The 25543-nt window shown below is 35.8% G+C and overlaps 1 pseudogene; it reads left to right on the forward strand.

The window, feature by feature from the left end:
- The window catches only part of LOC122787944, a 43546-nt pseudogene extending 18424 nt beyond the window's left edge, over nucleotides 1–25122 (forward strand).
- Nucleotides 25123–25543: the final 421 nt, after the last annotated feature.

Consider the following 25543-nt stretch of genomic DNA (forward strand, 5'->3'; position numbering starts at 1 on the left):
GATTATATATGTCTAAGAGAAAGTTAATTGGTTGGATGTTCTTATTGTCTATAAACTGGTGCCAAAACTTTAGATTATTGTCTTTAAGATTCCGCATCTTATTGATATTGAAGGTATCTAGGCAATCTGGTGTATAAGCTATGGGAAATCTAATGAAAAAGGTGTTCTTTAGACTATAATTGTTGTCGATTATATTTTTGAAAATATAAAATATTTGGTTTATACCATGTGAGAAGTGGCTAAATTTCTTATTATATAAGCAATGTTCACGGAGTATCCAAAATATTTTGTTAATTCCAAACGTTTCCTTAAAGTGGGTTTCTGAGTTCTCAGAGGAAGTTATATGTATTTCATGTAGTTGTTTCCAGCTAGAGGTGTATGTGGATGAAATCCACTATAGTATTATGTTAATAATAACAGATTTGGAATATAATTCTATGTTGGGAAAGCCAATCCCATTACTATCCCAGGCTCTAACATGCCATTTATAGGCTATTCTTGGTTTCTTTGGGAACCATAGAAAAGTTAGTAATAGGGAATCTATTTGTTTAAATAATTTCTTAGGAGGAGGTAAAATCAATGATTGTATGTAAAATAAAATCTTGGGCAAAATAATCATTATTATTAATGCAAGTCTGTCTTCCATGGTGAAAAACATTTTGTTCCACTTGTTAGTCAAGTCACTGAATATAGCTACCAGTTTAGTGAAGTTAAATGTAATAGTCTCATTCTATTTATTCTTAATACTTATTCCTAGATAATCTATCTTATTGTTTTCCCAGTATATTGAATTTTTGCAAATTGCTATTTATTTTCTTATTGATTAAAAGTGTTTTGGTTTTATTTTGATTAAAATTGAGCCCTGAGATTTTTCCAAATAGAGTTATGGCATTCATGATATGTTGTAAAGAGCCTTCTATGTCACTGGATGTTAGTAGAAAATTGTCAGCAAAAAGCTGAACTTTTGGACAGTATCCCTCATTAACTTGAAATCCTTTGATATTTGGGTTATTTCTAATAAATGAAGCAAAAGGTTCCACTGATAAAGCGAAAAATAATGGGGATAGAGGGCAACCTTGTCTAGTTCCCTTATGAATTTTTACTGGGGATGATAGACATGAACCAATCCTAGCAAATGCTTTAGAATCACTATAAATATTTAATATCAGTTTAGTGAAATCTGAAGTAAAGTTAAATTCTTTAAAGATTTTTTTGTAAGTATGACCAACTAAGAGAATCAAATGCCTTATCAATATCCAGACTAATAATAGCTCATTGTTTCTTGGTTTTGTTTGCAATGTCTGTTAGAGATAGTAGCTTAATAATATTGTTGTGTACTTTTCTATGTAAGATAAAGCCAGTTTGATTAAGGTGTATTAAATTAGGTAATATATTCTTTAGTCTTTTGGCCAGGATAGACATGAAAATTTTATAATTAATATTTAACAATGATATGGGTCTATAGGATGCACATAGTTGGGGGTCCTTATCTTGTTACAGAATCAGGGAAATTATTGAGTACTTCCATAAGGGATGGAAAATTAAGTCTTGTTTAACCATGGAGAATGCGTTTAATAATAACTTTATTGTGTGCTCTGGAAGAATTTTATATATTTCTGGGATTATCCCATCTAACCCTGGGGCTTTATTATCCTTCTGATTTTTAACTTGTTCTTTCACTTCTGCTAAGGTTATTTGTTTACTTAGGGTACTATTTTGTTGTTTCGTCTTGTCATGATATTTTCTTGTAGAAATGTATCTATTACAGCGTCTGAATCTATTGGTGATTGCATGTCATTGATTGACCGATAATGATTTCTAAAGGATTCTAATATACCTCCTAAAATCAGTTGTTCTTTTTACTGTGTTATTATTCTTGTATTTAATTTCATTAATGTGATTTGTTTATTAATTTGTTTGGATCTGATAGCTAGTTTATGTAAATGTCTGGGGTTTACTGAATAGGACTGTAGTTTAATCTTTTCTAAGCTTATAACAACTTTATGATTCAATATTTCTAAATATTTGTGGTTTAGCTTAGAAATTTCAGTAAGTATTGCTTTATCACTTGATTTTAAATTTAGTTTCAACTTATCTATTTTGGCTTGTAAATCAGAAAGTTCTTTGTCCCATTCCTTTCTCCTTTGAAAATACCAAGTTTTAACTCCACTAAAGATGTGAGCTTTTAATGCATCCCAGAGTATATCTGTTACTTCACCATTACTGTTATTTTTCATAACTGCATTTATTTCTTTTAATAACCACTCCTTAAAACCTTTTAACTTAGTAACATAGGTTGGGATTAGTTGAAAAATTATCATATCTTTTTTCACAGTCAAGCTGAACAAAAAGGCATTGTGGTCAGAGAGTGGACATGACTGTATTGCACCATCACTTATTTTAGAGTAAAGAGTGTTAGACAGAAAAATCTTATCAATATTAGTTTATGTGCCAAATCAGAAAGAATAATAAGTGTATTGAAGTGAATTTTGAACTCCTAAATTATGTATGTCTCTAAAATTCATTGGGGCTATAAAACTGTTTACCTTTTTAGCTTGTGTCGTTAGTTTAACCTTATTATTTTTAGAGGTGTCTTCATCTGATAACAAGCAATTGAAATCTCCCGCCAGAATAATTTCTCCCTTTGCATGTAAAAGTAATGACATCCAAGTATTTATTCACATATTTAGTTCCTAGACCAGGAATCCAGTATGAGTTTACCAGTGTGAAGCATTTCTTATTAACTTCTAGCATTACTAAGCTTAACATTCCATCTTTATCTGAAAAGGTGTTTAAAATTTTAGATAGTGTATAAGTATTATTCCATAGTATAAGAGTACCTCTCATTTTGGCTCTAAAGCAGGAATCCGTGTGAACTGTAAAACTATTAAATGATAATTTTTGCAAATCCTTTTCCAGCAAGTGGGTTTCCTGCAAGAAGATTATCTGAGCTCTGTGCATTTTAATGAATTTAATTAAACCAGCTCTTTTGACATTATTTAATGATAAGCATTCATATATCATCATTTGTTAAAGTTATATTTAGAGCATCAATAATACCTTCCAAGTATAATGACTTGAAGTAATTCATGAAGTTATGTATCATGGATGAGTCAAAAATCTTTAGAAACAAATTCTGAAACCAATAACTAAGAAAACATACATACACGGAACCTAAAGTTCCAGGTTTAGTTAATAAATTAACTAAACCACCCTTTAACACTATCTCACACACCAAAAACATACATAAATAGCTTCTGCTTTAAGTGTAGTATATACAAACAGTAAAGCATTTCTAAGGTAACTCAAACAAATATGAACATAAAAAGTCCATCAGGGAATCACAGTTGATTCATATGTAATATTGTGTAAACCACTACTAGGTACTGGAAAATAAGGAGTCAGTTTTACCAATTAACCTAGTTGCTTTATCGGCATAAGCTTCTAATACCTATATATTTTTTGCCTGTATTACAGTCTTTTGTGTTTATAACTATAGCAAAACAGAAAAAATATGTTGGTCTATTAATACTAATGGAACAGAATAGAGTGACCTAGAACATTTTGACAATCCATTCCTACAGTGTATGTGGTCATACAAAGATTTGAATCATAGTATCATAACTATCATTGCAACTGAGTCTGATTATATTGCTTTAAATCAGCATCAATGAGAATACCTAATATAGATTAAAGTTGCTTAAGCATGAAAGCAGCAGAAGGAAAATGAGACCCAATCCTATATATATCTTTGCATTCAGAATATTAAAGAAATTGGCTGTTTAAATATTCAGATATTAATATATTATCATTTAGGGCATGCTATCAAATCAAAGAATGGTATCCTGTCAGACTTCAGTGTTTCAAAGCAACAGACATACAGTAGCATTAAAATGCAATTTTCCTCATTAGACTAGTAAAATAATCACTCCATTAAAGTCCTAGCTTGTTAAAAATACATATTTAAAGTGATTCCATACCTTTAGATGCATAAAAAGATGAAAAAAACAACCAAAAACAGCTACTTTTTCTTCTAGTTTCATTTTCAGCTTTACTTCCTAGTTTCTGAGTCATGCATGAGTTCAAAGGTCATGTGATGTCATCGCTCACTGTATTCTTGCTTTAGGCTTCTCTAGCTTGCTGCTAGTGCCCTGTAGATGCTTGTGCATGTGAAGAAACAGTCACAGAGGCATAGAAAGGCATTTTTGGTGGGAATTTCAAACAACTAAGTTTTCTCCATTCTAAAGAAGCATAAAAAGTGCATGATCAGCCTCCACAGTGAAAAAAACATGAACAGCCCTTCTCTAAAAATGATGGGAAAGTAAGATTTTCCCCATAAATCAATAATTTACATCCCTTAAACTAAATTAGGTTAAGAATTAAAATTAGGGCATTTAGTTAATGTAAAGCACTGAATGTTGATATATTACACTAAGAAATGCAGATTTTAAGTAAAGACATATATATTAATCATGATATGAACATCTTTCAAAAATGTCAAGAGGAAACAAAACTATCTAAAGTAAACCATCTCCTAAGGGCACTTTTGTTGTGGGGATTCCATACAGTGTAATCATAATAGAGTAAACAGTAAACTCTAAAGTGTTACCCCACCACTAACACACATGAATGCTTTACTTTGGAAATCAATTAATAGTAAGATAGCATGACTATTGTATCCCAAATGAATATATAATGAAGTTAACTGCACCCCGGTTATAGTAAACATATGGTATGAAAGAAAAAAAAAAAAAAAAATATATATATATATATATATATATATATATATATATATATACACACACACACACACACACACACACACACACACACACACACACACACACACACACACACATACATATGTAGGTTCATAGGGAAGTACTAGGCTATTGGCCCTAGGGCCTATACAAGCCTAGCCATAACAATTCCCTGGCTATTTCTTCCCACACTATTTACTTCCCTGGACCCCTGTCTAGCAGGGCGACTGACGTGATCCCTGTGGTGAATTTCCTTTCTCCCATCCAATCTTCAAGGTTCCTTTTGAAGACGGCCAAAGAGGCGCTCTGCTTGACATGTATGGGCAGTCTTTTCCAGAATCTGGGGAGTCTCTGGTCAGGAACCTATCCCTCCAGCATGTTTTGTTTATTGTGATGATAAGGTTTAGATCCCTGGAGCATGTGGCTCTGAGGGATTGGGATTTCTTTAAGTATAGCATGTCCAACAGCTCTGGGTTTGACATGGCCTTGTATGTTAAGCAGAGATCGCCTCTGAGTAGACCATATGTGACAAAGTATAGCTGGAGTTTTTTAAGGCGGTCAGCATAGGGCATCTACTTTAGGCCTGTGATTCTTTTAGTGAGGTATTTCTGTGGCCTTTCCAGTTGTTGTAGGTGTCTTGAGAGGTACACACTAAATGAGGCGTTGTATTCTATAATGGGTCTAATGAGGGATGAGTACAGTGGGACAATGACCTCCTTTTTTCTAGATGAAAAGCCCTTAGGGATGAGGTGTGCCACATAAAAGGATTTCCTGACTGTGTGTACATACAAACACACACACACACACACACACACACACACACACACACACACACACACACACACACACACGCACACACATATATATATATATATATATATATATATATATATATATATATACATACACACATACATGTATACATACATAGAGATATGCCTATGCCTATGCAAAATAAAGACCTGTGTTTTGTATATGTATTCCAATATAACAACACCTTACCTTTGCTTTGTGTTTATATTCCAATAAAACATTAAGTAAAGAGTTCTGCAAGAAACTATTTATTATTATTTGATAACAATCCTATTTGTCTTTTAATTTTTTATTTGCACTTTCTTTGAAAGTCCAAGTGTACTTAGTTGCATGTCTTTTCAGACTCAGTGTAGACCATTCCATGTCCTCTATATCAGTTTGTATTTTTTTCTTGTGAATAAAGTCCAAAGCCTCTGACAAAGAGCTAAAGATCTTCTCACCTTCTGGTAAAAATATTTTTATCCTGAAGGGAAAAAGAATTTATGCTTTGATGTTAACTTTTTTAAGAGATTTTATCTAGGGAACACATTCTTTCCTTCTAGATATGACAGAAGAAGTACAGTCATTGTCAAAATGAATGAGTTTGTCCTTTATCTTGATGGGAGAATTATTCCACGCAGACTTCAGAACCAAATCCTTATCTTGGGAGGACAAAAATCTAACAATGATGGATCTGGGGTTAGGAGAAACTATTGTTGAAGCAGGTTTTGCTTGAGACCGGTGAGCCCTATCTATACCGAAGGAAAGAGCTTCAGGAAGATTTACTGCTGTTGAAAGCCAGTTATTAAGAAAGTGTATCATATCAGTTCCCTCTTCCTTTTCTGGTACTCCATAGATTCTAATGTTGTTTCTCCGTGACCTACTTTCTAGGTCTTCCAGCTTTTCTGTTAGTTTTGTATTCAGTTTCAAAAGAAACTCATTTTGACTTTCACATTCCATCAGTCTGCCATCCATATCTGTTACAGATTCCTTGATAGAAGCAATTTGTTCAGAATGCTTTTTAGCCATTTAACTAAGAATATTCAGCTGCTTACTACAATCTTGTTTAATAGTATCTATTTTATTCTCTAGTTTGCCCATTTTTATAGATAGTTCTTGAATAGTAGTTATTAATGTTTGCAACTCCTTCTTTACCACACTGTCCTGAAGAGAGTTCTTTGAGTTACTCATACTTGGATTTCTTGAGGAAAACCTTCTTGACAGGAAAAAATAATAAAAACTTATGTTTTAGTATTAATTTTTGAAAAATAATAAAGGACCTATATTCACAAATCCTCTGATATACTTTTGAATTAGTATTTCCAAAAATTAGATTAAATTTCCTGTCAGAATAAAAATGTTATAAGCAGAGCTAATGTTCAGTGCTGCTAGCAGTCTGGCATCTTGGCCACCCCTAACTGGCTTCTTGAGCACTCTTCCATATCCTGAATACTGATTCACAGTTGGATAATCATAAACTTTGAATATGTTGAGAGCAGCAACCCTGCCATTAGGACTACTTTCAACAACTATCTGACCATAAGCATGAGAAACCATCTGGGAAACATTTTCACACAAAAAGGTAATAGCTCTTTCTCCCAAGTGTTGCTGATGTTTGTTGCAGTACTGGCAACGGAATGATGTTTTTGTACACAAGTTCGGTCACTAGTACTCAGTGAGAGTAAAGAAAAATAAATTAATGCTTCCAGTTAGTAAAGGTAACTGTTTCTAATTTATGTGTCATAGGTGCTTCTAATTTGCATGTTGTATGTGGTGATGGATTTCAAGACAGGTTCAAGGGCAAGTCAAAACAGTTCAGATAACAAAATACAGAACACATGAGTGTAATATGTTTTATGAAGAGTTATTAACCATTTCAACCACTTTCCATTAACATTTTAGGTGAGACTGTCACGAATGAATGCCGAATATTTTATAAACAATGTCAAAAATAATATCTATGTGAAAGACAATGATGAATGCAAGCCTATTATGAGCAACATCCTCAGAGTCATGTATAACCTCAATATGAGTTCACATCAAGAATTCAGGCGCCTGCTAACTAGGCCCCGTCTTCCATATTCAGTCATCTTTGCTACTGGTGGCTGGAGTGGAGCTAGTCCAACGAATATCATTGAAACCTATGATGCCCGTGCTGACGTATGGGTGGATGTCACGTCTGAAGAAGAAATTCCTTGTGCATACCATGGTGTGGTGTACCTAAAGGGGCATGTGTATGTTATTGGTGGATTTGATGGTGAAAATTACTTTAATAGTGTCAGATGTCTTGATCCTGTCAAAAGGACATGTCAGGAAGTCGCTCCCATGCATTCAAAGCGCTGCTATGTTAGTGTGACTGTACTGCATAACTTCATTTATGCCATGGGAGGATTTGATGGTCATGTGCGCCTGAATACAGCAGAGCGGTATGAACCTGAGATCAACCAATGGACTTTGATTTCTCCCATGCATGAAAGGAGAAGCGATGCAAGTGCCACGACTCTACATGGAAAGGTAGGTACCTATATACTGAGGATAATCACCATATTTGGAAATATAACAAGTAGTCCATCACACTGCAGACCATCCAGTTGTGCTAAACAGTAACTGCACGCAAATATCAGATTGAATTAGAATTGCTTCTGTACTCTGTTTATGAGTTTCGTAAAAACTACCTGTAGCTCTTAACATATAAGATTCCAAGAAGAAAGGGGGTCAAGGCAGGAAATAATCCAGAATCCCTGAAACTGAAACTAAAGCACATGTGAGTCTACAATACTGAACAGTCATTCATTTCTAACTGGTTAAACACAGAAAGCAAAATTCTGGGATAATCTAAAAGTTTTCATCTGTTAGATGGCTTGCCCAGTCACATAGTCACAAAGTGCATTCTGTTAGACTCAAATGCAAATTTGCCAAATGCACCAAAATATCCTGCAATACAATATTCTGTGTTCTAGGCAATACTACTAGCAGTGAGTATGACAAGGAACAACATAACAGTCCACTGAGATGGGTCTATATTAGAACATCGATAGCTAAAAACAGCGAATACCCTTACCTCGAAACAGCTTAACCGAAAGCACTAAATCTCGAACGGCCAGAACAGCTGGGCCATTGTCGGGAATTTGCTGTTTCCTCCACTGTAGTGTGAACTCGGAGTTGGTATATTTAAGTAGGGGGTGTGTGGGGGGCAAAGTACATGAAGCAACAAAATAGTGCAGACAGAATAAAATGCAAAGCTTTCGAGCAAGGCTCTTTTTCAATGCAATGAAAAAGAGCCTTGCTCGAAAGCTTTGCATTTTATTCTGTCTGCACTATTTAAACTTTGACGGTGTACTCCTTGCTTTGTTCCTTCAGATTTTCATCATTTATAGTTGTGAAGTTCTCTTGAAGAGGGCAAGTGAGGTGCCCTGTTTGACATGTATGGGAAGTCTATTCCATAGCATGGGCATTCTCTGGGTTATGAACCTGTCCCTCCAGCACATTCTGTTGATTGTGGTAATGAGGCTGAGGTCTCTGGAGCATGTGGTGTGAAGGGATTGGGATTTCTATAGATGTAGCATTTCTAACAGAGCTAGGTCAGACATGGCTTTGTAAGTCAAGCAGAGATCGCCTCTAAGTAGGCGATATGAGACAGAGAATATTTGGAGTTTTTTGAGTCTGTCCATGTAGGACAAGTGTTTAAGGCCTAGGATCCTCTTTGTGAGGTACTTTTGTGGCCTTTCCAGTTGTTGCAGGTGTCTAGTGAGGTACATGGCAAATGGGGCATTGTACTCGATGACTGGCCTAATGAGGGAACAGTAGAGGGAGACAATGACCTCTTTCTTCCTGGATGCAAAACCCTTAGTAATGACATGTGCCACATAGAAGGACTTTCTGACCACAGTGGCAGTGTGGTGGTCAAGAGAGGTTGCTGTCAACCTGTGTTCCCAGATCTCTTATAATGCCTTCAGTGTTCAGTGGACTACCATCGATGTCTTAGTTCATGGGAACTGGGTTTTTCCCAAAGGGGATGATGACACATTTTTTGGAATTGAGCTTAAGGCCATGGTTCTGACACCAGTTGTTGGTCTCAGTGAGGCCTTTCTGTAGGATGTCAACATCACTTAGGGAGTTAATAATGGCTCCACATTTGCAATCATCTGTGAACTTTGTCATCCAGAGTCCATTCGTGTTGGCCTGGACTTCTCAAAAGTAGATACCAAACAGGGAGGACCCAGGACCGATACCTGTCCTAAGTAAAGAATCAATAGAACAATATTTTAATCACCTGTATCCTCTGATCTAGATCTGACAGAATTACTATCCATCTGTATATCATTCGTTTCCCATTTTCTTTTAACTCATCCCAGATTCTTTTGATGAGTCTTCTGGCTTTCTAGAGATCTATACGCTTAGATATTTTAATTTACAGTGACCCCATAAGCTTGTTTATTCTATTTTCATATCATGAGTAGGGACATAATTTACACACAGTGCCTTAGTTTTGTCCTCATTGATTTTGTATCCTAATATTTTTAAATTGCCTTAATATCTCAAAACATCCTGCTATATCCTTGTTTGGGTTTGCTAGGTATAGTATTACATCATCTGCAAACAAAGCTATCTTCTCTACTCCCCTTCCCTATTTCCATCCCTTTATTTTATTTTATTTTTCCTTATTTTCTGGGCTAATGGCTACAAGTATAGTGCAAACAAAAGGGGATAGTGACAGCCCTGTCTTGTTCCTCTTCCTATTTCAAATGTTGTTGTTAGTCTTGCATTTATTTTAATTACTGCTTTACATCCTTTATATAGTTCCTGCAGTCCGAGCCAGATCATGGTGAAATGCGCCCCTAGACAGGGTAATGGATCGGGCTCCCCCATACACAACCCCCCCAGCCACTCCAGTGTCCCATTACCTTATGTCTGTAACCTCAGTTATTGGACTATGTATTTTTGTAATGCCTATAACCTAAGTACAGTGTTCCTAGTATTTGTAATATGTATATGTAACTTGGAGCTTTTCTCCCGGGGACTCCACTGAAAATGGACATGTATCCAGTCAGACCATCCCAGTTAACAAATGTAAAATAAATAAATAAAATAAATAAAAATTACTTGGCTATTTCTCCCTTGTTACCATAAACACTATTCAAACCTCTCAGTGTGCATAGTGTATACTGGTTTACTTCTACAATGATTATTTGGATTCAATTTAAAACTTTTATCTCATATTTTATAGCACAAACACTGATAGACATTTGCTAAACACAGCAATACAGTCTCACAATGAAAACAGACTTAGCATTAAAACTTCTCTGCCTTTGAAACTCCCATTCATGAAACAGCATTGAAACCCACATTCAAAGAAAATGCATCTGTCCACTGGTGGATAAGGTTTACCTTTGGGCTGTTTTCAAATCCTAGGCACCTTGCACACACTGTTTATGATCATGCAGACATGCATGTGTACTTTGTCTCACCCTCCTGACTGCATTCAGTTATATTCCTTGTATAACACAGCACCACTTGATAGAGCGTGTTTGTAGTTTTGAACATTTTTCCAGTAAGCAACGAAACAACATGTATGAACCAATAATGACAAAACTGTCCAATTCAGTACATTTTAACCATAAATGTCTACTCAAACTTTTGTCATTACAATCCAGCAATATCAGAAACAATCTCTGCAGAAGTAAAAGTCATCTGAATAATTCCTTATTAGAGATCTGTAAATAATGAAGAGGTTGCTGCTAGCAAACAACTTTATATTTTTGTGTTTTATCTACAAATTCAGTGCCTGCTACCTTCAAAGAATGAACTCCCGATGTTACATTAGAAACATGGTAAGCTGGTAATATTGCAACAGGGAATGGATGGCAAACTGACAACAGGTTCATAGTTACTAGGTATCTCAACCAAAGGAGGACACACTCAGCATTACAGTACCCCACCCCCTTATAGTACAACACAGACTCAGCAATATTTATCTACATGATGTGGAAGTAGAACTCACAGCCTTCTGCATCAAAAGCTGGTATGTTACCTTTTGTGCTACTAACAATGCTTTTAAATTCTTTAGCACAATAGTGATACAATTTGCTAAACAAAACAGATGCAAATTGTAAACAGTCTTAGCATAAGCAGCAGTAAACTTATCTTCCCTTGAAGCTCCCAGTTCATTGGAAAATGCACCTGCCTCTCAATTCCTTGGAAAATGCACCTGACACTCAACTCTTTGAAAATGCACCTGACACTTAACTCCTTGAAACTCATCTTTTTTAACAGCTTGGTTGTTAGGGTAGAAGATTCAGGCTTGCTTCCTGTAACTAAGGTCCACGGTTTTTACCTGAGCAAATGAACTAAGCCCCTGCTATTCCTAAATGGAGCATTTCACACACACACACACACACACACACACACACACACACACACACACACACACACACACACACACACACCTACACATTAGTTGTCCATGCTGTAAAGGAATCCAATTCATCCAGTAGTGTGTGTGCCTACATTCTGAGGAAACAGGAATTGTACATCTTTGTATATTTAAATTCCGTGCACATAGAAAGGAAGAATAGGAGGTCTGTGAAATGATGACTCATACACAGGTGCAACAAGTGTGAATGACTGGATGAAGAAGGCATTCTTAAAGAAGAATGCTCTAAAAAAAGGCACATTTTTTTTTTTTATGATTATTAAAAAAATTAAATGTGACAGTGTGTGGCAAACAGGTCCCTTCCCAACCAGTGGACTCTAGGCGACTATTTAGTCACCTACTGCTGGATCCAGCTCTGCCTGCAACAGTAATATGAATTCATGTTGAAATCCCATTTTACCCAGTACCTCCCACAAGTATTTCCTATGCTATGTACTCAATCACACCTTTCTCTGCACCTGAGCCTAGGCTCTTCCTGTCTTCTGCCTCTGATTGTATCATATTTGTTTTTATTAGATTATCAAATGTCTGCCTACCTTTCACAAACCTACACTGATCCAAATGTTTTAATCCTGATAGTATGCCAGCTATACTATCAGCTAATATTGCAGCAAATACCTTATAGTCATGGTTTAGTACTGAAATCGGTCTGTATGATTCCAGGTTATGTGGGTCTTTGCCCCCTTTAGATATTGCTCATATAACTGTTTTCTTCCACATAGGTGGAATTTCTTTTTGCTTTAGTACTACATTAAACATTTGTTTCCCTATTGGGATGATGTGTTGTCTATTTCCCCTTGCACAGTTCTACTGGTAACTCATCTTGCCCTGGTGACTGTTTTTGTGACTTGTTCCTTTATCTCTTCTTTTGTTGTTGGGTGCATCAGTTTTTCTTCTTTTCTTATTTATTTTATCTCTGTCCTTCTCATAGACTCCCTTAATATGTCTGTCCTTTCCCCCCTCATCTTGCTCTTTATATAATCTTCCATACAGTGCTCAAAAGACCTATTCTACCTTCTTGAGATCCTTACTTGTTATCCCTGTCCTATAGCACATGCTAACTCTATATATTCAGGATGTTTTCAAAACATTACAACTTAACCACCGTCTCTTTTCTTTCTATTTCTCCTAGGTATTTGTCCCATTTTCCTTCTAAATTCCAGAGCTCTCCCTTCTCATTTTCCCCTGTATTAACCCACTGTCTTGCGGTTCTCCCATTCTTTTAAATGAAATAGTTTAAAGCATTCGCCATCGTTTTTCCTCTTCTAGCATTTCTTACTTGAGTTGCTCATTAACCTCTTCCCACAGTGTATTTATCTCTTTATCTTGGGTCTCTGTCTTTTCTATTTGATCCTTGATCTGTTTTTGTTTTCTTCATATCCCCTTTTTTGTTTGCTTTTAACCATCCCACTTTGACTCTACAGCGTTGCTCATTTGGTTGCCTTTCTGGTTCTCACATCTCCATGCTAAGCGGTGCATACTCTGATAATGGTCTCAGATGTGTTTCCATTCCCTCTTATTAAATATTCATGCTTCTTTGTTATGTACATCCTATTTAGTCTTGCTCCATTTCCATATCTTCCTAAGTAATACATTTATCTTTTTTTTTTCCAGCAATCTCAGGTACATGTTTCACACTATGTAGTTACCTAATAATCTTCCATCCAGGATAAATACTTTAGTTCATGGCTCACCCAAACATCTCTTTTTGTGACCATTGCCATCAATCCTTATTGAAATTCAACCACTTCCTCCAAGATCTGTTTTAATTACTTTTATTTATTTATGATGGAATATAAACATTTTCTATTGATACTCTTTTCACCCTCCCATAGCCTCATATTAATACATATCTTCCTTTTCCATCCACCTTCTTTTCCTCTATAGTGATTGGTGTCCCCCTCACTATTAAAGTTAATCACTCCTCTTATCCTACACTCCCAGGACTCCAAGTAATGTCCTTCTTTAAAACCTCTTTTTATTAGTTCCTCAAGCTCCTTGCTTCCTAGATGCATTTCTTGTAACATCACTACCTGTGTCACAAATTTTCTAACATAGGTTAGAATTTTATTTACCTTTGACCTCTTAGGGAGGTCATTTGCATTCCATCTTAAGAGTTTCTGAGTCATCTGACCTCTATTTTCTTGTCTTTGCTATTTCTGTCATACTCTTTTCTTGCCATTCTCCATGCAACATGTGCCTTGATACCTTTTTTTAGGTTTCCTGTTCTTTAACTGTGCACTATTTTCTCACTTTTTCTTCTTTCTTGCAATTTTTAAAACTTTAACTAATAATGATAACAGCATTCGTATATTTATTTTAATCATATACATACAATTCTGAATTCCCCCATTTACTTTCTTCCTACATTTTTTATGAGCCAGTGTCCATTTATGTTGTATACAGTCTTTCTTCCTGTTTTGTTCACATTTTCTCTACCCCCCCTCTCTTTTCTTACTTTTTATTCCCTCCTTCCTTACTCTCCTTCAATCTGGCCATCTGTTTTTTTTCCTTACTGGTTCTTATTCTTAGGCTAATATCCCTCATCGTCCATTCTTCCAACATCACTCTCCTTCCCTGTATGTTTCTTTGTTTAATGTCTCTACCTAGTGATAATGCTTTGTATTTTATGTTTGTGATTGTATTCCTTTCTAATCTGTATTGTATCTTTTCTACAGTGTACTACTGCCCCCTATTCCATCTTCTTCTTTGGCTCTTTGCATTGCCTATCAGGCCAGGATACCTTGCATTCTGCTTGCCTTTATTTCCTTTCCTTCGGGCCTACAATATACTTTCAGTGATGCAATGTATTCTCCAACCTTGCTTCCTTCTTAATAATCCTGCTTTCTAGAGAAAATATTTTCTTACTAGCTTATTTCTTATTGGCCTTCTTTTGACTGTCACTCTTCCCTACTCACATCTTTCTGTTTTTATTTCCCTTCTGCTTCTACCTTAGGCCTTCCATCCTCTTGTGCTTTTGTGTCCTAAATCCAATATGGTGGTCCTTAACAACGGTCTGCACATCTTCTGCATGCCTTTCTGTTTTATCGGTCTAGACCCATCATTATTCCCCCATTAATCTCTTTTACTCTTCCTTTGCCTATTTCTATTTTTATGAAGGAAATAAGGCCAGGAAGAGAGCTAGATGACCCACTTGGGTTGCTTTATCCTATCCTTCTATTGTTGCCTTCATATTCTTTGCTTACACTTTATCCTCATGATTTTAAGCTATTTTCATTAACAGCTCTTTACAGACTACTGTAATCTCTTCTCTCTCTAAAGATTTAACTTGTTATACTTTTTGTCTAATATTTGACATTAGTCCTTCTGTTTTTGTGTAAATTGATGCTGTTTTTACTTGCATTTGCAGCGAGGAAGTAAAAAAAGTCGATAAACTGTGATTTAAACCACAATCAATGTGCATTTCTTTCAAGGTGATTCTTGCCTCCTCATTCAGCATTTGTTCATCATGTTATTACTTGCGGTGCCAAACTGTTCATTATATTCTTTATTTTAGAGTAATCAAAACAGCGAAATAACCATCAAAGAATATGTCTATTTTTTTCAAAATGTTTACTGTCTCTTTATTCATCTTCTATTCCCTCTCAATATTTTTGACCATCCAACAGTTATTTTTCCTTTTGCTGCCTCTTGCCAAGTTTCTCTTGTCCTTCCATGGAGTTCTGCCCTTCTTGATGTGCCTGGTGGTATATTTGTAGCTATAATATTGTGGTGTGTAGCTCTAAAAAACCTTTTTGCCCCTTATTGAAAAATTATTTCAGTATCACAGAATACAAACATTTAAATTTCAAATTTAACTTTTTGCATATTTTAAAGTGAGGAATGTACTGGTTCTGATTCAGCCTTGTCCCCAGTGAATAGTCATGATCTTCAAGCACTCTCACTTCTCTCCATTTGAGTTATTTTCCTTTTTTTCCACAGGTTACTTAAATGTTGTTCTTTTAATTGGCTAGTCTGAACTTTTATTAAAATTGGTCAAGGAAAGCACACAGCTAATACTGCAGAGGTGTATATTCAATACGGCCTATCCAACAGTATGCTCTCTATGCATACCTCTCAACCATACCAAATTCCTCGGTATGTACCGGTTTTGTAGGCAAAATAATGGAGTGTCATGAATTTCTGAGTGGCCCCTTCAATTCCCAATTTTTTTATTTTTATTTACAATTTTTAAGTTATGCTGATGTCATCACGCATTGCCACGGCATCCCGCAATGTCATCAATGTGCAGGGGCATGCGTGATAATATCAGCTTCGTGAAGCACTGCCTAACTGCCTATCGGATTAGAGACTGGAATCCGAGATTTAAAAAAAATACAAACAAAGTTCAGACAGTTGTTAATGTTATAGCTGCGGCATAGCCCACCCACAAGTACTTGCTGCAAAGCCAACCAATGAGAGGACCATACCTCTCAACCTCTTAGAGCAAGAAACCTGAACAAAGCCTAACATCATGGTGGTTAAAGGCCCAAATATAGGCACAGATTTATAATATTACTCTTATAAACATAGAAAGTTGCTAGAATAACATTATTGGTGTTAGCTCGTATTTCTGAAAGCTAAGAAGTCTGTAACTCAGACACATTTGTCATTATTCAGTGAATTGTCTCCTCAGTGATTTGCCAGAAAAAAATATGAGCCAAAACTCTGGGCAGTTGAGAGGTATGCTCTGTCTCAATGGTACTTCATCATAAGGAACATTCCTCATTCTGAATCTTAAAAATGTCACTATTCCTCACAGTTCCACATGGAACAGGCTGTCACCTATTCAGGGTTAAGATTTTCTTTGAGCGATATCCACTAGTAAATCATAGGGAATCACATTAATTCAGCAAAATATGTTTTATAACTATAAAGCAACACGTTAACTATCCTTGTAAACTTCCTAGTTGAAGTTATTAGTAAGCTGGTTGTAGTTGTCCTACAATTGCCCATTTTTTCCACTTTATGAGATGCAGCCTTCCCCATTTTGGGAAAGATGAAAGCTATGATATAAAGTATTGCATAATATACTATCGCATTTAAATACAAACAATGACTGCATGAAAGTATGCAAATATTTCATTCTTTTGAGTAACCAGGGTCCATAATTCCAGTAAAAGGGACTGCATCTTTTGGTAAAAAGGTAAACTGGAAGCACCCTAACTACCACTCAGAAGAAGTGCACTTTGACATGCAGCCTGATCGTGAAGGGAATGTTTTTCTTTGGAGTAAGTAAATGCCTTGCCAGAAAATAGCAGTATAACTTTTCTTGCTTCACTGACGAGTGAATGTGGACTTTAAGATGCCACTAGAGTGTATTTGTACAGTTGTCAAAGACAGTCACAAGAGTCTTCATGGTCTTAGTGAACTATATCATTGTGCAAATATATTTAAGTTAGGCATCACAACTAATACACACCAATTATATTATGCCATTAATATCCATTTTCTTTATCTGACCCAACTACATGTTGCAATAAAAACAGCACAAGGGCACAGTAAAAATTTATTTAAGATCTTCAGGGTAAAACATTTTTTTCCTTCACTTTACTGATTGGTCAACAGGCATATGGGCTTCTATCATTTTATTTTTCATGTGCTTATTTGCCATCATTTGGAGGTTGGGGTTGGTAGGTACAGTAAATAATAAATCATGGTTGTTAAAGATAACTTTGTATGTCATTTTATAGTATTGCATTTTTATGCTGTAGGAAGATCTGAAAATGCTAAGAGAGTGAGGATGATTCTGTTTATCCATTTTACCACTTTGTTATAGGAACATGTTAAGTGTGGAAGAGATGTTACCTTTATTTAGTGGACTATTCAGGAAGGGGCTTGAGGGCTTGGTTATAACATTTTGCTGCTATTAAAGTATAGTTTATTAGGGGTAGTTTGTGGTTTTTTGTTCAGTAGTCCTTTACAATTAATCAAGACGTTTATCAGTCAAAGTAATTTAGGGAGCAATGGGGTCTGTGGAGCAACCTAGAAGGTAACGCCAGTTTTATTGTTATTATTATTATTATTATTATTACTAAATAAACTATTGCAGCTGACAATGCTGATTGTGTAGTCAAAGATCAGTGAGAATGAGCTGGGATCAAGTAGAAGGATTTCTATGGATCAGTGCACTATCACTGTAAATAAATACAATAAGTTAAGCTTTAACAAGAGGCGTGATATTTTATGGATTGCATTGTGTTTGGCATAGTGTTAGAATATGGCTGGCTGTGCAGTCGAGCTGTGTGCTGTGAGGTAGTCCGGGTACAGGGTAAGAGTGCAGATTAGGGGGTGGTGGGAAATGCATGCCAAAGCCAAGAAACCCATGAAATCTGAAGGGTCTGATTTTAAGAGTGAGCATAGCCTGAGGGTAGTAGCTGTAACTGTTGTAGTGACTTGCTTATGTGTATAACTCTCAGTCTCTCAGAACAAGAAATCTGGGCAAAGGGCCAAAAATTGGGACAGATTTTAAATATCGCTCCTGTAAACTAAGATAGTTTCTAGAATAACAGGTTTTGCATTATTATGCATTTTCTGATGGATATGAAGTCTGAAATTCAAATGTCTTCCAATTTATTTATTATTATTATTTAGTGACTTCAATCTTCATGTTGGTATCCCACAGTTCCATTGGAGTGGGTAGGGTTACATGATAATATATGCAAATTTTATTTTAATCAGCATCCCGATTTTTGGCCAGTTGTACCTACTTTTCATGCGCTTTTGTCCAGATTGTTGATGTTTCCAGGTTGAGAGGTATGTCTCTATGGGAATTCCCTGTCCATTGACAGAGTTGTTCTCTCATAAATTTCATACAGTCTATGCCTTCTGCATTCTCTGGTATATTTGTAAACCACAGATTTGCCCTTTTTCTCTGTCCTCCATCTCCAATAGCTTTTCTCTAATATCTTCCTGTACTGCTTACAGTTCTTCCAGTCTTAATACTGTGTACATTTTTTGTAGCACATAGACATCATCAGATTGCATTTACAGTGCGGTTGCAATTTCATCCATTTTTTGTCATTCTTACTAGTTAATGGGAAACTGGCCATAAGGATAGAAAATAACATGGGGCCCAAAACAGACCTCTGTGGTACCACTGATTTGATCCCTTAAAATAAGTAGACTTGCCAATTTTAACTTGTTATTTCCTGTCACTCAATGTCCAACCCACCTTAATATGTGCCTGTTTACCTTTTTTTAGCCATTACATTCAAGATCACGTTATGCACAGCATTAAAGGCCTTTGCTAGATCTAAATAGATAACAGCTGCTGGTAGACCCATATACAAGTCTTCCCAAACTGATTGATAAAAACTGACTAAATTTGTTTGACAGGACAGGTTTATAGTAAAACCATGTTGGTATAAAAACTGGCTATAGATTAATGGTACAGCAATTAAATAAATTAAGATCTTTTTGAAGCGTTTCTTAAGGCTACATGTCAAGCTTATTTGTCTAAAGTTACCCACAAAAGACAGATTACCAACCTTAGGAACAGGGACCACAATGGTCTTCTTCCAAATTGTTGGTACAAAACCACATTTTAAAGATTTCTTGAATAGATAGAACAAACAAGTTGAAATGTGCTCAGTGATAATTGACAGAATGTACCCATTAATTCTATCTGGTCCAGATACTATGCGGGGCTTAACTGCCTTAATTGCATTATTCAGAGCATTATTTGATATCTTTGAACCTAAGTTAGACATAAAAAAGACACATCCATCTCATCCCCCCTTGATCCAAAAAGGTAGTAAATGTATCCTCAAAGACTTTAACCTGCATTCCAGGGTGAGTTACAGGGATGTCATTTACTATAGTATTATACTAGACTGACAATCTTTTCTATATTGTCTCAGATTTTTATAAAAGGCTTTCCTATTATCTATATGTGTATTGTTAGATTATTCTCATAGTTGTCTAGTAGTATTCATAAACTTCCTGAAGTAATTCCTAGTCTTTTTCTATCTTACCTTGTTAATCAGACTAGAATTCTTCTTGTGCATCTCCCAAAAATAGTTTGTTGTTTTTCTTACCTTATTAAGATCTTTTGTCCAACATGAACATGTGTAAGTTATTGGCTTGCTCAGAAAAGTAGTGGCATGTTTTCCTTATTAGTCCATTAATATATTGATAGAATATCTCCTAACAGCTGACCATGTCTTCTGACTGTATATTTTCCTCTCAGGTCCCGTCCTTAAGACGTTTAATTATTTGAAGAAAGTCAGCCCTATAAAATGCCTTTCTAGTACCATATAACTCCTGAATACCCTTTGGTATGTTGCTCAATAAATCCCAGGTAACACTTAGCTTATCAGAGCCCATCAGTTCTGGTGCAGTAGTACATTACATTATTGCATTAGTATCCTTTGCCAAACTATGTAAAGTGTTTTACCTTGCCTGGTTGGCTCTTTAACAACTTGAGAATAACCATGTTCCTTACTGATCTCAAACAAACCTCTGAAAAGATCAATGCATTCACATTAATTACCCCAGACAATTTTGAGGCCTTTTAGGTCACCTGCAATTATATCAGAATCATCCAGGAAGTAAGCTGTTGGTACTTTGCTAAAATCATCCAAGTACATCCTTAACTTGACTTGGTGGCCTATAGAATAACCCAACCTTCAGAACCCATGCTTTCAAAGAAATCTTCTCAACCATTAATTTATGCTTTGTACTAATATCTAATATTAATGAATGGAACAGTTTATTAACATAAATTGATGAAACATCACTTTCCTTATGAATTTTGAAATTATAGTATTTTTTATAATTAGTTTCATAGAATTGTGTCTCAGTCACTAATAAAATATAATATAAATCAGCAGCTGTTCTAGCTTCCTGTGCACCAAATTTGTTAAGTTTATTGCATTGTACATATAAAATTTTAAAGTCTTCTTTCATTTTGTTTCATATGAACATTCTCCTTGGTTTACACTAAAGCAGACTTAACTATCTTAGTTAGTTTAAAGAAATACCTGCTACATTGGTAATTACGATGAAGCCTGTCAGAACTAAAGAAATTTTAGCTTTCTACCATCTCCTCCTAAACTGTAATTTCTTTAATAGAGACAATATAGCTATCCCTTTTAACACAGTTAGTGAATTCTCTTGCTACCTTTACTAGTATGTTTTTAAATCATAAAGCTGGGGTAACATCACACATCTTTACTTTAAATCCCTTAGTTGTACTCAGTTTGATAATACTTTTATATCATTTTCAGATGTAGAAACACTGATTTTACCTACATCGTTTATTATTATATTATTATATCTCTTTCCACTATCACTTATTTTTTGCAGGGCATAGTAAATATCATACATTTTACATCCTCTCAATTTTGTGATCATAATTCTTTCTCTACTTATCCTTGGCAGAAAGTTTTTAATACTTATAATAATTTCCTTGCCTCCATAGCTAGATCACCTAAGACAGTTATCAAAGAGCAGCATCATATTTCACAGTCAGTGAGAGCAGGAAGAACAACATCTACGTCATCCTGTCCGTTTGTTGGACACATGGATGTCAGCAAAGAGAACCCAAGGAAGTCTCTTAAGAAAGTTACCAGAGAGAGAGAGATAGAGAGTGTGTACTACATTCTCTCACATTCAGTGGGGGCAGGAAAAACCAGGCCAAGATCCAGGCAAATCAACAAAGGGGACTCACTAAAGTAACCTAAGAAGATCACCAGTGAATTCGTACCCCCATTCCCCTCACATCCACTGGTATAGAAGAAATACAAGATGTTTCACTCTGTTCACTACTAGGGCCCAAGCAGGTCATTGGTCAGGATCCACGAGGTCACCTGAGAAGGTCATCAAAGATATTTTATTCTGATCCCTCCTTGTGAGATGTAGTAGGGGTAACATCAGATTCTGAGAGAAGAACTACATATGCACTATTCGCATACTGTTTTCTGTATGTCATTACTCTCACTGTATTCAGGTTCACCCCCTTCAGCTTGTCTCTGGTCCACAAATCACCCCAAGTAACTCCATAATCTGTCAGTGCATGCCACTGGCCACCTCTTGAATATCCCAGATCTGGTTCCTGGGCCTGATGGCAAACTCACAAAAAAATGTGCTTATAACAGTATCAAAGTACACCCCCCCTCCATGAATGCTTAATGGGCAACCTACTGTATAAATTGTAACAAGATATTTGTAAATGTTCAGCATGAAATAGAATCCTACAACCAAAGTTGTGCAGTAGGGAAAGTAGGTGAAAACCCTGTTATTAACAAGCTGACTACCACATATGTTCTACATAATTTTAAATAAGTACTTCTGCACTAAGCATGCTTAGCTGATGGCTAATTTTAATACTGTATAGTAGTCTACAGAATTCAAGGCACTGGGTTTATAATGCCTTAACAGCTTTCATACCAATTTCATTAGCTGGCTGAAAAAGTTGCATTTCATTTTTATTATTTCATTTTGCTATTTGTGAACAGGATTAGAAGCTTAAAAGAAACAGACCATTTTAGGCTTAAATCATGCCAAAGGGAAATACATTTTAAAAGCCAAAATAGCTTGATGTCTTAATCTCACCTGGTGGTATAAAGAGATAAAGCTCTGACTACAGCCCAGGTAACTCAGGATCATGTAGCAACTTAGTCATCTATTGGTAATGGCAGAGAGGACAGGGACAAGGGTGTGCTAGGGAAGATCTCTAATTAAGCTCTGACGAAAGCTGTGGCTCAGGGGGATTGTTGGACGGGGCATATAGGAAGGTTAAGGAGATTTATCTGCTTGAGGGGCTCAGACCAGGAGTGTTCTCAATGGCCATGCATTATTTCTCTCCCAGTCTAATGTAATAATATCATGTCCTACAGAAAAAGCTATTGGTATGCCAGTGTATGTGATGCTGCTATCTCTAGCTTTACCTGATGTCTCCCTTCCAGACCCCAAGGGTCTTACTTGTGGCCTTTGTGGAATTCCCAGTCACCTTTCCTACTGTCATGTAATGCTGGGAGGAGGCTGTAGCCATGAAAGAGAGATGAGCAGCCAATGGTCAGACTGAGGAACAATGAGGAAACCAAAAAATAAGCAAAAGATTATGTCATGCAACATATATATATATATATATATATATACACACACACACACACACACACACACACACACACACACACACACACACACACACACACACACACGGCAGAGGTTTGCCCTAAAGGTTAGCATAGTTTGCCTAATGATAGTGTACTGCCTAGGAGTAACAAGTTGGAATACATGACTGTGATCATTATTTTTATTTTTTTCACTTTCCTCACAATCAGATATGAGACATGCATACATTGGTTATTTTTTGGGGGTGGGGTAAGGAGGAATGCTATGTATTTACAATTGACAGCAACAAGTTTTAATATATTCATGTTACTATTTGTTATTTCATTTCATCACAGTCTAACATCAGAGGGGTAGACAGACTGTGTCTATATTTTGGGGGTAGTAGTGAAGAGGCATGCAGTGTCTGTGTATGACAGCAATAACCTGAAATAAATGACTGTGGCCATTTATTATTTCACTTTCATCCCCATCTAATACAAAAAGGGTACAGAGAATAAGAGTATCATTTTTGGGTGGCTATGGAGGATGACAGTATTCCCAGATGTGATTTATGCATCCACACAAGTGTCTGTTTTCTCTTCTTAAAAAAAAGCTTCTAGTTTGTCAACTTTAATCATTAAGCTTTGGAATTAACATATTTTGTTCTTGAAAGAAAAAGATAAGACCAAATTGTTCTCCCTACTCATAATTTTTATTCAAGCCATCTGTGGATAAAAAAATTGGAAAAAAAATGTAAATTGCATACTGTTTTCTGTATGCCATTCCTATACAATGCATCAACTGATTATAATTATTAATTATAATTAAATACAGCTAGTAAACAGTCTTACTGCATTTAATTTTTTTTTTTATAATTCAGGTGTACATATGTGGAGGTTTCACTGGAAATGAATGTTTATTAACAGCTGAAACATACAATCCAGAAACCAACCAATGGACTTTGATTACACCAATGAGAAACAGACGATCTGGGATAGGTGTGATTGCATATAGAGAACATATTTATGCGGTAAGACAATACAGCAAGCAAAAAACTGTGGTCATTCATTATTATTCTATATTCTGGTAGCATATGAAAACAAAAACATAATAGCAGCAGAATCAAAAGCATCTTATTTAAAAAAAACAGCTGGATGGTCTGTGCTTGCTCTGTTAGTGCAGGTCATGGCAGAAAACTGTTAACAGAGCAGCCTAACTACCCAAACAATCAGTAACTAACTAAATAAATAAAGAGATAAATAAATAAACAGGTTAATGCACTGATCCACTAGGGACATACTGCAGGCATTACCTGAGTTCCTCTGTACCATGAAGAAGAACACTGTAGTACCCAGTTTGAAGATAATATTTTAGATTTACAGAATCCAAGTATATAGTGTAACAGAACAAACTTGTGCATTTTTCAGTTTTGTTTCTTTTAATCGTACAGTAATATGGCTATTAAAGGGTCAGTGCTCCTGCATGTCCACTCTGCTGTACTACATATTTTTTTAGTTATTATATATTTATGTATTTATGCATGTATTCATTATTTACCCTTACAATATTATATGGTAAGAATTTGAAGCTGCTACACAGCATCATATGGATATTAACTCTCTGTGAGTTTACAGGCTGCAAATATAGCTGTCAATTGCTGAACTAACTGCATTCTTTTTTCTCCATTACAGCTGGGAGGTTTTGATGAAGAAAATCGACTTACAAGTGTTGAGACCTACAATCCTGTTACCAACACTTGGCATACCACCTCCAACATGCTGACCCCTCGTAGCAACTTTGGAATTGCAGTAGCAGATGATTTGCTGTTTGTTTTCGGTGGCTATACTGGCAGGTCAACCACTTCCAGTGCTGAATGCTATAATGGGAAGACCAACAAATGGTTTGAAATCTGTAACATGAGTAGTTCCCGCAGTGGATTGAGCTGTTGTGTCATTCCAGGTTTGCCAAATGTTAGAGAGTATGTAATGCCAAGGGACTGGATTTTCAGTTTGAAAGGAAGTGAAGTTTTCCATTTCCACTAGTGCATTATTGTGTTTCAAAAATAAAATAAAGGATTAATGTGATTATGGCAAACAGATGTCATGTGTATCATTAAAACTATATAAGCATTATTTCTCATTAAAGTGTATGAACTTCTCAAAAACGCAGAATTAAATATGTAAACCTCATAGCACTACAGCATACTGTTTCTTTTAATGAATATCCGTAGTTTATTTATGACATCTTTTAGGCTTTAACCTAGAAGTACTGCATTTCATTTGTAATATTCCACTCCAAAAACAGGGACAAATGTATTGCAGTAGCACATAGTAATCATAAGGACAATGTTGCCCACCTAATGTGTTTCACAGGGCACTGTAATAATCCTTGAAAACTAAGGATTTATACAGGCTCATATCCTGATGTCTGTCTTACGTATTAAGTAAATTATTACTATGGCTGGTATAACATCACTGCTGACTATAACAGCTCTGTATTT

The sequence above is a fragment of the Protopterus annectens genome, chromosome 13.part0, assembly GCF_019279795.1.
Source record: "Protopterus annectens isolate FY-2018-M chromosome 13.part0, PAN1.0, whole genome shotgun sequence".
Classification (NCBI taxonomy): domain Eukaryota; kingdom Metazoa; phylum Chordata; order Ceratodontiformes; family Protopteridae; genus Protopterus; species Protopterus annectens.